Raw genomic sequence first — 13459 nt, forward strand, 5'->3', positions numbered from 1 at the left:
AAAAAAAAAAAAAAAAGAAGAGCCTGCAAAAAGGATAGGGCATTGGCCTCAGAAGGGATATATAGTCTAGCATGGCTATGGTGACTTGTCTTTGGCCTGTCACTCAATGGTCAAATAAAAAAGAATCACTCTGGAAAGGCACTCAGCTGAAAAGAATTAACAGACAAGCTCTGAAGCCCTGCAGAACCTTCTAGAATGACATAAATCAACATAGGGTCAAACAAAAGCTCATTTTCATGATGGAGGCAGGTTGCACTTTTTTTTCTTTGCCTAATGGCTATTTCAGGTAGAAACATACCTTTTATAGCTTTACAGTAACATCTAAGTCCTACCAATACCAGAATTTCAGAAGAATTCTACTTGAAGCCCATATTATTCATCATGGTTGCATCTCGGCTGACCTGAAAGCTACCGTATGACTCTCTGAATGTAAGCTCTCCTCATCCAATAGGTGGGGAAACTGAGAGTAAGAAAGAAGAAATCACTGGGCTGGAGTTAAACGTCTGCTTCATTAATTTGACTGATACCAGTGGAAAATCTTAAAAGAAACACAAAACTATGAGTTGTTAGGTGAGATGGAATAACTTCAAAATATTGGAGGAAGGAGTTTTGAATCAAGCAGAAACAACCGTTGAGGTTCTAGCCCTTATTCTGCCCTGAGTGGTATTTTGAGAAAGTCATTTACTTTCAGTTCCTTATCTTCAAAATGTGCTTCTGACTTAGATAACCCCTAGAATTCCTCCCATCTATAAAATGCCAAGGCACAAATGCTGCTTACCTCATTAAACTTGGTGTTTGGCAGCAAGTTTCAAAAGATATATTGGCCATGGAATCTCCAGGTACCACAGTAATGTTCTGCTAATCAAGCAGCTAAGATTCTGAGAGTATATGTTCACAGGGAACAGAGCAGACCTGAGTGAAAAACTTCATGCAGAAGTTAGTCCTCAGCAATAGCTGTAACAGCAATCACCATCATAATAATGGCTAGGGTTTATTCTAGCACTTACTAAAGCTTGGCAATGTAGGCACTTGACATATTAGCTCTTGAAATCTTCAACAGATAAAGTTTAAAAAACAATTTCCATTTCCAGAATGCAGAGCATGATCAAGAGCTTAGAAGTACTCGAGCATGATTACACTAAGGAGAAGATTTAGAAGTCAGTACCAGACATCTGCCTACAAAACCCAATGGTACCAAAGAGCTTCTGGTGGGCCATAGGGCTGAGGACCAGGCTCTGTAATGTTTGTGGAACCAAAGGTGCTTTAAGGTCAGCTTCTTATGTATCTATTTGCCTTTAATAACAAAAGACCTCTAAGTATAAAATAAATGCTTTATCAATGAATGATTTAGGGCTGGCCAAATAGCTCAGTGGATTAATGCACCTGCAATCAGTCCCAGGGGTCAAGGGTTCAAACCCTGGGCCTGCCATGCTGGCCCTGCCCCTGGGGCATGCTGAGACTGCAATTGAGACTGGACATGGTGGAGCACACCTGTAATCCCAGCACTTGTAAGGCTGTAAACAGGAGAATCATTATGAGTCTGATCTAGTAGTGAGACCCTGAATACCCTGTAGACCCTTCCCATATATATATATATATATATATATATATGAATGATTTAACAATATTGGTAAAGTAAATTTACATGGAAACCACACCTGAAAGAATTCCTGAGCAAATAGAGCTAGGAAGGCCTCATAAGTGACCTTAGCCTCATTGATTTTCAAGCATAAACAAAGCTAAATTTGAGCAATTTGTTAATGTTTATATGAAAAAAAAAAAGAATTTAAGTTCAACTAATAAGAAGAAGCCAATAAACACATTATTCTAAGTTGAGATTTTCTGGTGGGATTAACCAAATAAGTCCACATTTTAATTATAACCAAACACAGCAAAATCTTGGTTAGTGAGCATAATTCATTCTGGAAACATGTTTGTAATCCAAAGTACTTGTATAACAAATCGAATTTCCCCTGAGAAGTAATGGAAACTTTGTTCACAACATAAAAATATTCTTATAAATGATCATGACACTATAGTATAATACAATATAACAAATAAAATACAAAATATAAAGGAAAGACAAATCAACTAGTTGATCTGAAAACCTTCATTGTTGCTATGAGGGACGCAAGAGTAGAGGGTTAACGTGAAGGGACAGTCTCACTATTATTAATGTGACCACTGCTAACTATTGAACAATGGGATCTTCTTTTTGTGTAAATTAATGAGAGCCTCACCAATCACACTTGCTTTCGCATCCTGTTGAGGATTTGAGAAATGTTGTATCACATTGTCCCTAACCATATTCATCGCTGGCACCGCTTACAGCCTTGAGTGGTGCCATTCTAGAAAGTGTGCTACTGTTTCCATGTTTTTCATGTTTTCATAATCACATTTGAAGCAAGGGATTCCTCCATATTTCTCTCCTCTTTGCTGGGGAGATCTCCTCTGCAAGCTCTTGCTGTTGGGAAGCAATCGACCACAATCAAGCAATCCGTCAGTGAGAGAGGAGAACCACTGTCCCCGTTGTGGTCATGCGATGTTCAGTGGCACATGCTACTCATATCACAAAACATTACTTGTTGCACAAATTAAAACTTGTTACATAAATTTGCTTGTCTTCTGGAGTATTTGCTGAACAAGCTGCTCTCAATCTGAAGTTTTACTATGCTTTTTTTCTTCTGCATTCATATTACAAAAGCCTGTCCCTATGCTTTGTGGAACCCTAGACCACTTCCTGTTTTCTCTTGCCTGTTCATGATTTGCTGAGTAAATAAATGTCAACATTTTTATTGTTCTTCAGTTCACCTTTTATACACAAATCACTCCCTCACAGGTACTTACTAAGTACCTTCATCATAGCATGACCTCTTAGATCAAATCTCTATTTTCTGCTCAGGTTTATTTGTAAAGTGCTTGCACGTGAAGCAACTGACTGATAGGCATGTATTTGATGAATTGATGCTTGCTCTACAGCCCAATCAACTGCTCCCTAACAGACAATGGACACTAGATACACACGATTATTTTCTCTGGGCTTTTTCTTTCCATAATCCCAATTTCTATAATTGACACAATTCATCGTATATTTTTTTCACTGTACTCAGCTGGTATCTGTTACATGTGTAGGTCTTGGGCAGGAGTTAAGAATGTCATGAGAGATGATCATTGTGAACAACTTTGCCTTGTCTTCTCTATAGAGCTGTGTGCCTCTTGTGAACTCATTTCCTCTTTTTCAGATTTATAGTCAAAACCATGAAGCAAATTCAAAGAGGCAACAGTATCACCACTGCTGCTATTACTGCTTTTATCAGGGGAACTATTATCTTACTACCACTACATTCTTACTACTACTGTATTATTATTGAAATATACTAATTAATATACTAATATAGATATAATAAATAAGTACTATCCTACCACTTCTATATCATTACTATATCACTACTATGGAACCATCAATATCAGGTGGGCAGATTGTCATGCCCTGAGGGTAGCTATAAAGCTAAGGTGGAGATCCCCAGCCAAATCCAATGCTGTTTGAGATTTTGTAAATAACGTTGGATTGAATGTAATGATATCTGACCATTTATAAGGATATAATTTAATACTTTCAATACATATACTTCTGGTCCAAAAGCAAAATGATGTTATACTACTGGTACTTGACCAAAAAGAAGATTGTGAATCTTGGCCTAACATTATCACAAATAGACAACTTTTACATTAGCCCTTGATACGAACCTAAAAAACAGTAAATGATTCCACCACAGATACATAGCATTGTGGAGAAAAGGCATAGAACAGAGAAAGATTTCTCTTAGCTTCAGTGACCTCTTCAGGCCTCATTTTAGGTATAGTGCAGCAATGGCATCCAGAGAGGACATAAAATTGGATTCACTAGATGATATAGCAAGACCTTTCCAATTCCAAAAGTTCTATTTCATGATCACTAGCTTCTTCTTGATAACAGCGTTAGGTCATGTAGCTAGTGAACTGACCTATGGACATCTGAAATGATTTTGCAAAGAAGAATTAGATAAAAATTAAATTGATCATTCCTTAACAAACTTTAATGTACTTATTATTTGCAGCTTTGAAAAGTTATAGTCAACTGGACTATATTAGAATATTTTGCTGAATTCACATACCTACAATATTTAAATGACAATGGAATATCCATCTCTGAAAAAACTAAAACAAAAAAAGGGGATACAAATGAAGGACCATTTTGTATCTGCATATTCAAAACAGGATAGATATACAACTACTTTCTCTTAATTCAGTGAATAGAAAGATTTGCACTAATAGTGTTTGTGGACAGGATATCATGTCTGCATCTTGTATTATGAATAACCACTAAGAAGACAACAATATACAATGTATTAATTATTGAAGCTGTCCTACTAATCAGCTTTGAAACTGTCTCATTGCTATTTGTTTCTCAATAAAATTATTTTTAAAAAAAGAAAGAAAAGTTACAGTCATAGAGTCAGAGGCTCTGGACTGCCGGATGTGGAAGCCTAAACTGCAAATTCTCAGCCACAGGGTCCTGGGCAAGTTCCTTAGGTTCCAGGAAGCCTAGTATTCTTGGGGTCACTATATCTATCTTACAAGGATTCTTATGTAAATTAGACACGGCTCGGTGAAGCACGCACCTGACACAAACTCATTAGATTGAAACTGCTACCGTTATTATTACAGCGCATGGGATGGGAGGTTTAAACTGAATCCCAAGGAAGCCTCAGCAATGGAAAGAAACACCCAGGCAGGCTGACATTTCAAATGTTTGATTGTCAGAAGCAAAGGAAATGTTTTCTTGCCTCCCTTCAGCAAATATTCCTGGAGGAAAAGAGCTCAGATCCAGACATCCAGAGTTGGAGCATTATTTGCTCACCCACTTGAAGATGACTCTCATCAAACTGGATTCTGTCTTCAACATCATGACTTAAACTTCACACCCACAAATGCATCCTCTACATGTGCACATACAGCCAGCCCTGATCCTTCAAACAAGAAGCCATGCACTTTTCCTGTACCCACATCCAAACAGCTCGCACAGGCAAGCGCACACGGTGATATTGATCCCATATTGTTTTCTGCAAGCTTGAATAAATTTGTTCCAACCCTGCCTTAGAGAATCAAGTGCTGTCACCCTGAGGGATGATGTGCAAAGGTTTGATTTGCAGCTAATAGAAAAATCTATTTCTTTCAGTTTCTTTTCTGTCACACAAGGACTGTTGTGTTCCCTAAAGGAGACTCTGCCTTCTGCTGCAATAACCACTGAGATGACACATCTCAAGTAGCAATATGAGCTGTGGAGGTTGAGTGGTGCCTATTAGCTTTATGACCACTGGTTCCCAATGGCCTTCAGTGCCTACAGCCCATCTTAATGAAGATAGGTAAGACAGGTGCCAATGAAATCAACTTTTCCTTTTCCTTCCTTTCCATCTTAAAGTCCATCAGATTTTAATCTTCTGCAACAAAAAAGCAGCTGAGGAAAACAGTCACCCTCAGTCAATCACAGCAGGCCCACATGATCATCTTTAGAAAGTGGTCTATGAACACAGGTTTGGTGCTATGATGATGCCCAACAGAAGACAGGGAAGGACTTAATGGATTTCTCATCTTTCTCTGAGTAAGAAAATGGGACAAAATTATATCACATAATAAGGTGATGTAACAGAAATAAAAATCCTCTGAAAAGATTCAAATATCCTATCTGTGGAAACCACTCTTATGATTATGTCCTAACAAACAATAATAGCTATTCTCTTGTTGAAGCAAAAGCAAGTAGAAATATCCTAGATACTGCAGTATAGCTGCCAGGCCAGCCCTATTCTCAGCTTCTCTGAACTACTGTTCTTTATAATTCCTCTTTGGCCAAAGTCCCTACCTCTCAAATCCTTAGATTTTTTGTAAAGCCCAACTCAAACTTTGTGGTAGATTGCAAATGAGACAAGAGACCCTCCCATCACGGCAGGCCTACTTCTCTAGAGTGTGGTTTTTCTGCATCTCCCACTAGGAGATATAATTTATTTCCCTGTCCATTGCTTCTAGCCTGGCCCTGACTCTTGCTTGGACTGACAGAATGCAGAGAAAGTGCTGCAGCGGGGCCTCTTGGTGCAGGAGCTCTTGCTGCTCCTGTTACATCATTCTTTTTGGAAGGCAGCCTGCACCACCATGTGAAGAAACCTGGGCTGGCCCAGTGGATGACTAGAGATTGAATGAAGCAGAGACAACCATTCCACTGGAGTCCCCCCTAAATCGTGACTGGACTTCATTCTCACATCAACCCAGGCTACCTAGAGACCCCTGCAGCTACATGCAGGGGACTACGTGAGGCCATCAGAACTGGCCAGAAACCTCAATCCTAAATTGCAGGCCCACAGAATCATTCATGACTTACACATCTGTTGGGAACGCAGCTTTGTGAAGCAAATGGTAATGAAATAACACATAACTAAGCTATTCTCCATTGTGTCATTTTCCCCAATGGCTGACACAAAGCACATTGTACAGTTAGAAAGACAGGTTCAAACCTTTGCTTCTAGCACTTACTAATGCCCGACCTTAAGCAGGTAACTTAACACTTTAGTCTCAGTGTCTTTGCAATGAAATGTTTAAAACTGAACTATTAAGGGGACTACATGTGATAACATATTTAAGCACCTCAATCCAGTGTTTAGCATGTATAAGTACTTGAAACCTGTCCCTACTTCATTATATTCCTTTGGGTGCCCTTATGTTCTTAGATCTTCAAAGGTGAGACCTTTTTTGATCCTTGCATCACTGGAAATAGTACAATGTTTTTGATACATACCTATATAGATTTGGTACAGGGTCACACCATGTAGCTCAGACTTCAAGTGATCCTCCTGATTTCAGCTCCCCAAAGCTGGGATTACAGGATTACAGGCATGCTCCACCATGCCCGGTCTTGGTGGCGAGCTCAGTGTGCCAAGGGACAGGACCTGCATGGCATGTGGTGCCTAAGATGGATCCCTGGTCCCCTGTGCTTCCCTAAGCAGGAGAGCACAATGTATTTTACATGTTTGATACTCAACACAGATATTTTAAAGGAATGTTCAAGTATCTTCCAATACAGTATACGCTCAGCTTCCTGTTGCCGTATTTATTTGCCATCGCAGAAGTAGTAGATATGCAGGATTGTAAGAAAGCACATTGCAGTAACTTTGGTTAGGCCCCTTCACTACTTGAAGCCTTAGCCATCTAAAGGTGAAAGTTGTCTGTAACATCAGGGATTCCCTGCACCCTTACAATTCATTTCTTGTCATCATGGCACAACTTAGGATTTGGTGAACACTTAACAAAGGTGTGAATTCTGAGCCAGCTTCCTTGTGTATGCAAAAGTTTTTAATCACAATAACCCAGGCCAGTGGTGCTATAGCAGACTCTTTGTATTCCTGAAAACTCTAAAAGTGCCCCATCACTGACAGGCCATAGAAATCAAGGAGCTGAAGCCAAGGCCGGAGTTGGCAAAGTTAGTCTACCTGTTTCAGAAAGTAAATTTGTACTTTGACATAGCTGTAGCTGTAACCATTTCTTTCCATATTGTCTGTGGTTTCTTTTATACCACAGTGGCAGTTAAATACTTGCAGGGTGACAGAGGCTACATGGCCAACAGAGCCAAATGTGTTTGCTACTAAGTCCCTCCCTAGAAGCAAATCTGCTGATCTCTGGTATCCAGAAGTTTGCCCTGGCAAGTGTGATCAGTCACAATTAGGTGTGTGCATTTGAACAGTCCACCTTTGGTCTGCTAGGCTACCCTGCCTTACGAGTGCTTCCCCACTTAATCAGGAACTCACTGGCCCCAGTCTTGCAGATAGTTAATCCCAGGCAAGTCCGTGCTGACAAAAATTTTCAAGACCTATACGAGAGCAGCTGAGGAAATGTCAAGTAGTTAACCGTGTGTCTCTGTTCAGACATCTAGTTAGTAATACATGATTATCTAGTCTCCTGTAGCTAGAGGCCAGAGAGGCACACTCTGCACTAATTGAAAAATAAGGAATGAAAAGATTTGCTTTCAACACAAATGTGAATTACTAGAATTACATCTTTATTATGTGAAGTGGGCACTTGTGGCTTGTCTGTCTTCACCTGTTCTGGCATCAGGAAGAAATACCACAGAAATTTAGCCTCCGGCTGGTCATCTCATTATAGGCCAGTTATGGTCAATTTTTAAAGAATCTGATGGATAAAAACTCATCCTACTAATACAAACGCATTTGAGGTTTGTTATGCATAAATCAAAATCACCTGGTGCTTCAGATGTACAGCATTCAGCACTGAGAAACGTGGGCCTTAAATAAAAGGAACCCATTAAAAATGCACAGAAATGAAGACAAACATCTCTGCACTGAGAAACTACACTGATGGGGAAATTAATTGAATTTACAAAGAGACGGGATAATTAAATGGCCATCTTTCCAGAAACAACCCTCTTTTAGAGGGGTAATTAGAGACATAATGCAGGGATATAGGACAGCATTTTAAAAACTGTTAAGCACTATATAAATAAGAGGTTATACTATATTAATTTTTGTCTCTTCTAATGATTCTAATCACTAGCAATTTAAAATAGTTCTTTTGTCTCCTTCCTACTGTGCTGGTTTTGCCACAGTGACACTTAGAATAACTCTGATCCCAACTCAGAACCAGTCCTCCTCCTCATCTCCGTCTTTCCATGCTTAATGCTGCAACCTATCATCTTTCCCTTCAGTGATTTTGAAAGTTTCTCAATTAGGCTACCCAAAGTTAATCTCCTGTCCTCCCAACTGGGTCTCCAGGACACCACCAGAATACTTTTAAAACTCATTCGTCAGGCTGGCGAGATAGTTCTGCGGACTAAGCACTTGCTCTGGCAAGTGCAGGGACCAGGGTTCTATCCCTGGTAGTGCATACTGTGCTGGCCCCACCCCCAACCATGCTTAGAAAGCCATCAAGACCTGTCTGGTGATGCACACCAGGGATCCTAGCACTGGGGAGGCTGAACACAGGAGGATCACTAGGAGTCCAAGCTGCCTAGTGAGACCCTGTACCAAATACAAGAATAAAAAAAAAGAAAAAAAAACAAAAACAAGACAAAACCAAAACATCATTTATCAAAATTACATGATTGTTTGTTGCACCTCTAACTACTGTTCTGTGGTAAGAGAAAAATCAGATATTATTTCTCTCCCGGGTTGCCAGATAAAATATAGAATGCCCAGTAAAGATTCCAGTTAAAAAGAAAAACATTTTTCAGCTTAAGTACATCCTAAATATTACATGTGAGATACTTATACTAAAAAGATAGGCTGCTTCTCTAAATATAAGTTTAATTGATATTGAAATTGGATACATTGCTTTCTATTTGTTAAATCTTTCAAATCTGATTCCCATGGAATATATTTAAAAGAGGTATTTTTAAAAATCTCATTACCAAAGTATAAAGTAGAAACTCTAAAATGTGAAAGGGAGAAATTTCAAATTTTGAGAACAAATTCTACATTTGATCTTAGCCAAAAGGCTGGGAAGCGATAGTGAACAAATTCTAGAAATTTGAACCTCTCCTGAAAGTGGAAGGGGCCTTTCTAGAAGAGGCGATACACTGAAGTAGCGACCTTAGGTCTGGGTAGAGGTCAAGCAGGAAAGAGATGAGGAAATTGTTTAGCTGTGAAAAAAGAAAAGGCAAGTCTGAAAAGGGCAAGTTTTGTCAGTATTTGAAAGTCAATGCAAACCAGGAAGAAAGTTTCTGTTTCCTTGATTTTTGTTTTGTCCAGCAGGGAAGTTACCAAACCAAATTTGCATTTTGGAAGATGCAGCACTCTTACAAGATCTAAACACCAATTTATTCTCAATGTTTTTCTTTCATTTGTTAATGGTTATAATGATAAAAGAACTACAGGATGAGTGAAAGAAATATAGCATATAATGTTTCTAATACTGAATCCTTCAGTCAATGCCAATGGTGTAATTTGCTGTATCTACTCTTCCAGGTCCTCTGTCCCTGGCTCTGCTTTCTCTGCCAGCCCAGTCACCACATTTCCTACTGCCTGTCACTCACCAAACTGAGCAACAGAGGGTTGAAACTTTCTTTGGTCTTTTCCTACATATATTCCAGCCAATCTCATGCTTGCCTGTGCAAATTACTTTTCAAGACATGATATACAGTTTCTTTCTCCCACAAAGTATGAAGTTTTAAATATTCTAATTGATTGTGACACTTTCCCCTTTAAATTCCTATAGCTGTTTTATGCACTTAATGATCTTTGTCGAGTTATAATATTCATTACAACATCCTATGTCCTTAACATCTTTAATCCACTGGCTAACTTTTTTCATTATAATAAGTTTCATCAAGCACATCTTTTATAAGAGAACTATATCAGCCACTCAGAATGTAGAAATGAATAACTCATTACATTTAAGAAAGTTAGTCTAATGGAAAAACAATCGCCATCAATAAATAATCACAACATAGTCTTGTATATTTTATAAATTTTGAGTGAGGGCTTCAACCAAGACATAAAGCTTTTATAGGCTAGGCCCAAATTTTGTATGGCACCCAGGACAGTGCCTAGAACATAGAAGATTTAATATATGCTTACTGAGTTTAATTGTATGATAAGAAAAAGTACTACAGAGAAAAAAGTATGGAAGGCTATGCAGCTGAGAGAAGAGAAAGCTTTGCAGATCAAATACTGAGGAATGAGCTGTTTTGTAAAATGTTAGCAGAAACAAGCAAACTAGGGATTCTTAAGCACAGCGAGAGCATATTCTAAAGGCACTGAGTTTTCAAAGAGCCTAGTGAATATTGAAGTTAACATGTGGAATGGGAGCTGTGTGTATGATAACTTGGCAAATGCTTATCGAAATTCAGTCTTTGCTCAGTCACTATTTTCAGCACTGGCCAAGCAACCACGAGTAAGAAACACTCTCTGCCTTAGAGCTAAATCCTAACAGAGTGATGGAAGCAATGCATTCATAGGCAAAATCATGGAGATACAAAGAAAGAAAAACCAAGTAGTTTGCTATAGAGATATCAGGAAGTACGCTGTTTAGACTGGGTCATTCAAGAAGGGCTCTGGAGGAGATGACATTGATGCTGATGCCTGATGTTATAAAAAGCAGTGATCAAGTGACAATATGGAAGGAATTGGTCTAGGGAGAAGGGACAGATAACATGAAGTTGATGGGCAGGAATAAAATTGGCAAGTTCAAGGAGTCAAAGAAGAAGAAGCAGTCAAAGGCCAAAATGGTTAAAGATCACTCTGAAAGATAAAGGTAAGGAGGGAAAGAAAATGAAGGTAAGGGGAGAGAATCAACCCTGGGCACAGAGGATTGACAGGATCTGCCTGGACTTCATCCTGCAGGCATGAGGAGCACACAACAGAGTGGCATAATGAGGCTGGTACTTCAAATAGGTAGCTCTAGGGAAGGCCAGCAGCTTCAGGAATCTTCAGAGGAGGCTGTGGCAATTTTCTAGGTGATGCAGCTAAAGATGTTGCAGGGACGCAAAAGGTACTCATAAGAAACAATTTGGAACTACAAGGAATTTGGAACTGCACTTCAAGGAATTTGGAACTACAGGGGAAGTCAGTGAGAGTAGACCCCATGTTTCAATTTTTACTTTAAAATATAGACAATGTTGAGCTTGGCTCGTTATAGTCAATAATTGACTGTGTGTGGATCCCAATACATTTTTCTCTGCAAACAATATTCTTTACAGCTCTCCTATTCTTCTTCACTGAAAACCCAGAAATGTACACAAGATACAAGGTCATACAGAGAGATGTGATAGACACAACCTGGTATCTGTTTTTGCTCCACTACCCAACAGTTCAATGACTTTGATTGTCATTTATAACTCTTTGGTTTTAATTACATCAGTTTTTAAAAATTGGGAGAAATAATAATCATATCACCTACCTCACTTCACAAGGCTGTGAGATGAAATTATAAATTTCTGTAGCATTGTAAAATAGTCTACAAATAGCTGTAACCTATTTATAGCTATATTCTATTGTAAATTTTAAAACACCCAACCACAAAGGAAAACAGGCCACAATTTTAAGTACTGGTTTCAGGTATAATGCCTGACACTGAATGAACGGCAAGCGTGTTACAGTTTCTTACACAATAATCTAACCATCCTTGTTGCACATTACCTATTTATCAAGTCATTGACTTAAAATATTTATTGAATGCATACAGTATGCAAGAAAATGTGCCATCACTGTAGGGGAATGAAGGGTGCAATAGTCACAGCAAAACCCACTGTCCCTCCGTCAGCATCATGCTCCTGGACTACAGTGGGACATTTGGATAATTCCTTTTTTGGACAAATTGTACACTCTTCTTTTCATGACAAATCATCTTCAGTCAAGAGCTCCTTGGGTAGTTAATGGTGTCTTTGATGGTCCTTCAAACTCTCCTCTTATTTTACTCTTGATTAAAAAGAAAGTGCGGGATCTAAGCCCTTGACTGATTTACACTTCAATTTAATTTCTCCCTTTCTCTTTCCCTTTTCTTTTCCCTGGAAGAAACTTTCCATGTAATTAGGCCTGAAAGCTCTCATCAAACAGTTTGATTGAACTGTAGCACACTGTACAGCCCCCTCCACTCCAGGCTGCTGGGCAGAGCGTGAGTAGACCCTGGGAGGGCGGGGGGAGCTGAACACCAGGGTGGCAATTCAGGGAAACAGCTGAGGACCAGAGCCTCTGGGCCCCTGTGCTTTCTACTCTTCTTCCAGACCTGTGACTCAGGCTATCCTGGTTGGCATCCCTGTCCACCAACCCATAGTGCAATAGGCGACACTGGAAGCACTAACACTGCATGCAGTGGAAAGAGAACCCGGTAAAAGAAAAAAAAAAAAAAAAAAAGCTGAAAACTTGTGCATTAAGCTCCACTTGCCCATAATTTGAAAAATGTGATTTGGTAAAAATTCAGAAATTCCTGGTCTGTTAGTTTTTTCACATGAAAAATAATTTGATTGGAAAATATCTCTAGAGACCTCTTCCAAGTTTAGCATTTGATGACTCCACAAATGCAAGGCAGCTTTCGAGATCACTGGAAGCCCTTCATCAGGACATAGTGGTGTCAGCCTAAAGAATTCGGGGGTCAGGCTGAGAGTCGTGTGAGTTTTCATTACTGAGTTGCTTTGTGTAGGAAAATGGAGAGGCACTGTTCTGAGGATTATCTGAGAGTTCTTTATGATAACGAATGGGCACTTAAGAGCCTACAGGGGGCGGGGCAGCAGTGTACATACACAGAACAGCCCACTGGCAGAGAAAAGCCCTTAGTCATCCTGAAGCTTTACATTCCTATTTCAAATGAAAGCTAGCCCCTTCTCAGACTGCTACTGGATGTGCGCGTGAGCCTGTGGCAACAGCAGACCTCAGAGGAGAAGCAGGTACTGAAGCGTCCTTACATACAATGCACAGCAGACTTA

General features: G+C 39.4%; 1 protein-coding gene and 1 pseudogene across 6 annotated transcripts in view; both read right to left on the minus strand.

The window, feature by feature from the left end:
• The window catches only part of Nrxn3 (neurexin 3), a 1645001-nt gene that overhangs the window by 563420 nt on the left and 1068122 nt on the right, over window positions 1–13459 (minus strand). The gene's annotated exons all lie outside the window — the stretch shown is intronic.
• On the minus strand, window positions 9422–9547 carry LOC111813367 (annotated as a pseudogene).

Source organism: Octodon degus, unplaced genomic scaffold (assembly GCF_000260255.1).
Source record: "Octodon degus isolate 3935 unplaced genomic scaffold, OctDeg1.0 scaffold00007, whole genome shotgun sequence".
In the NCBI taxonomy this organism is placed as follows: Eukaryota; Metazoa; Chordata; class Mammalia; order Rodentia; family Octodontidae; genus Octodon; species Octodon degus.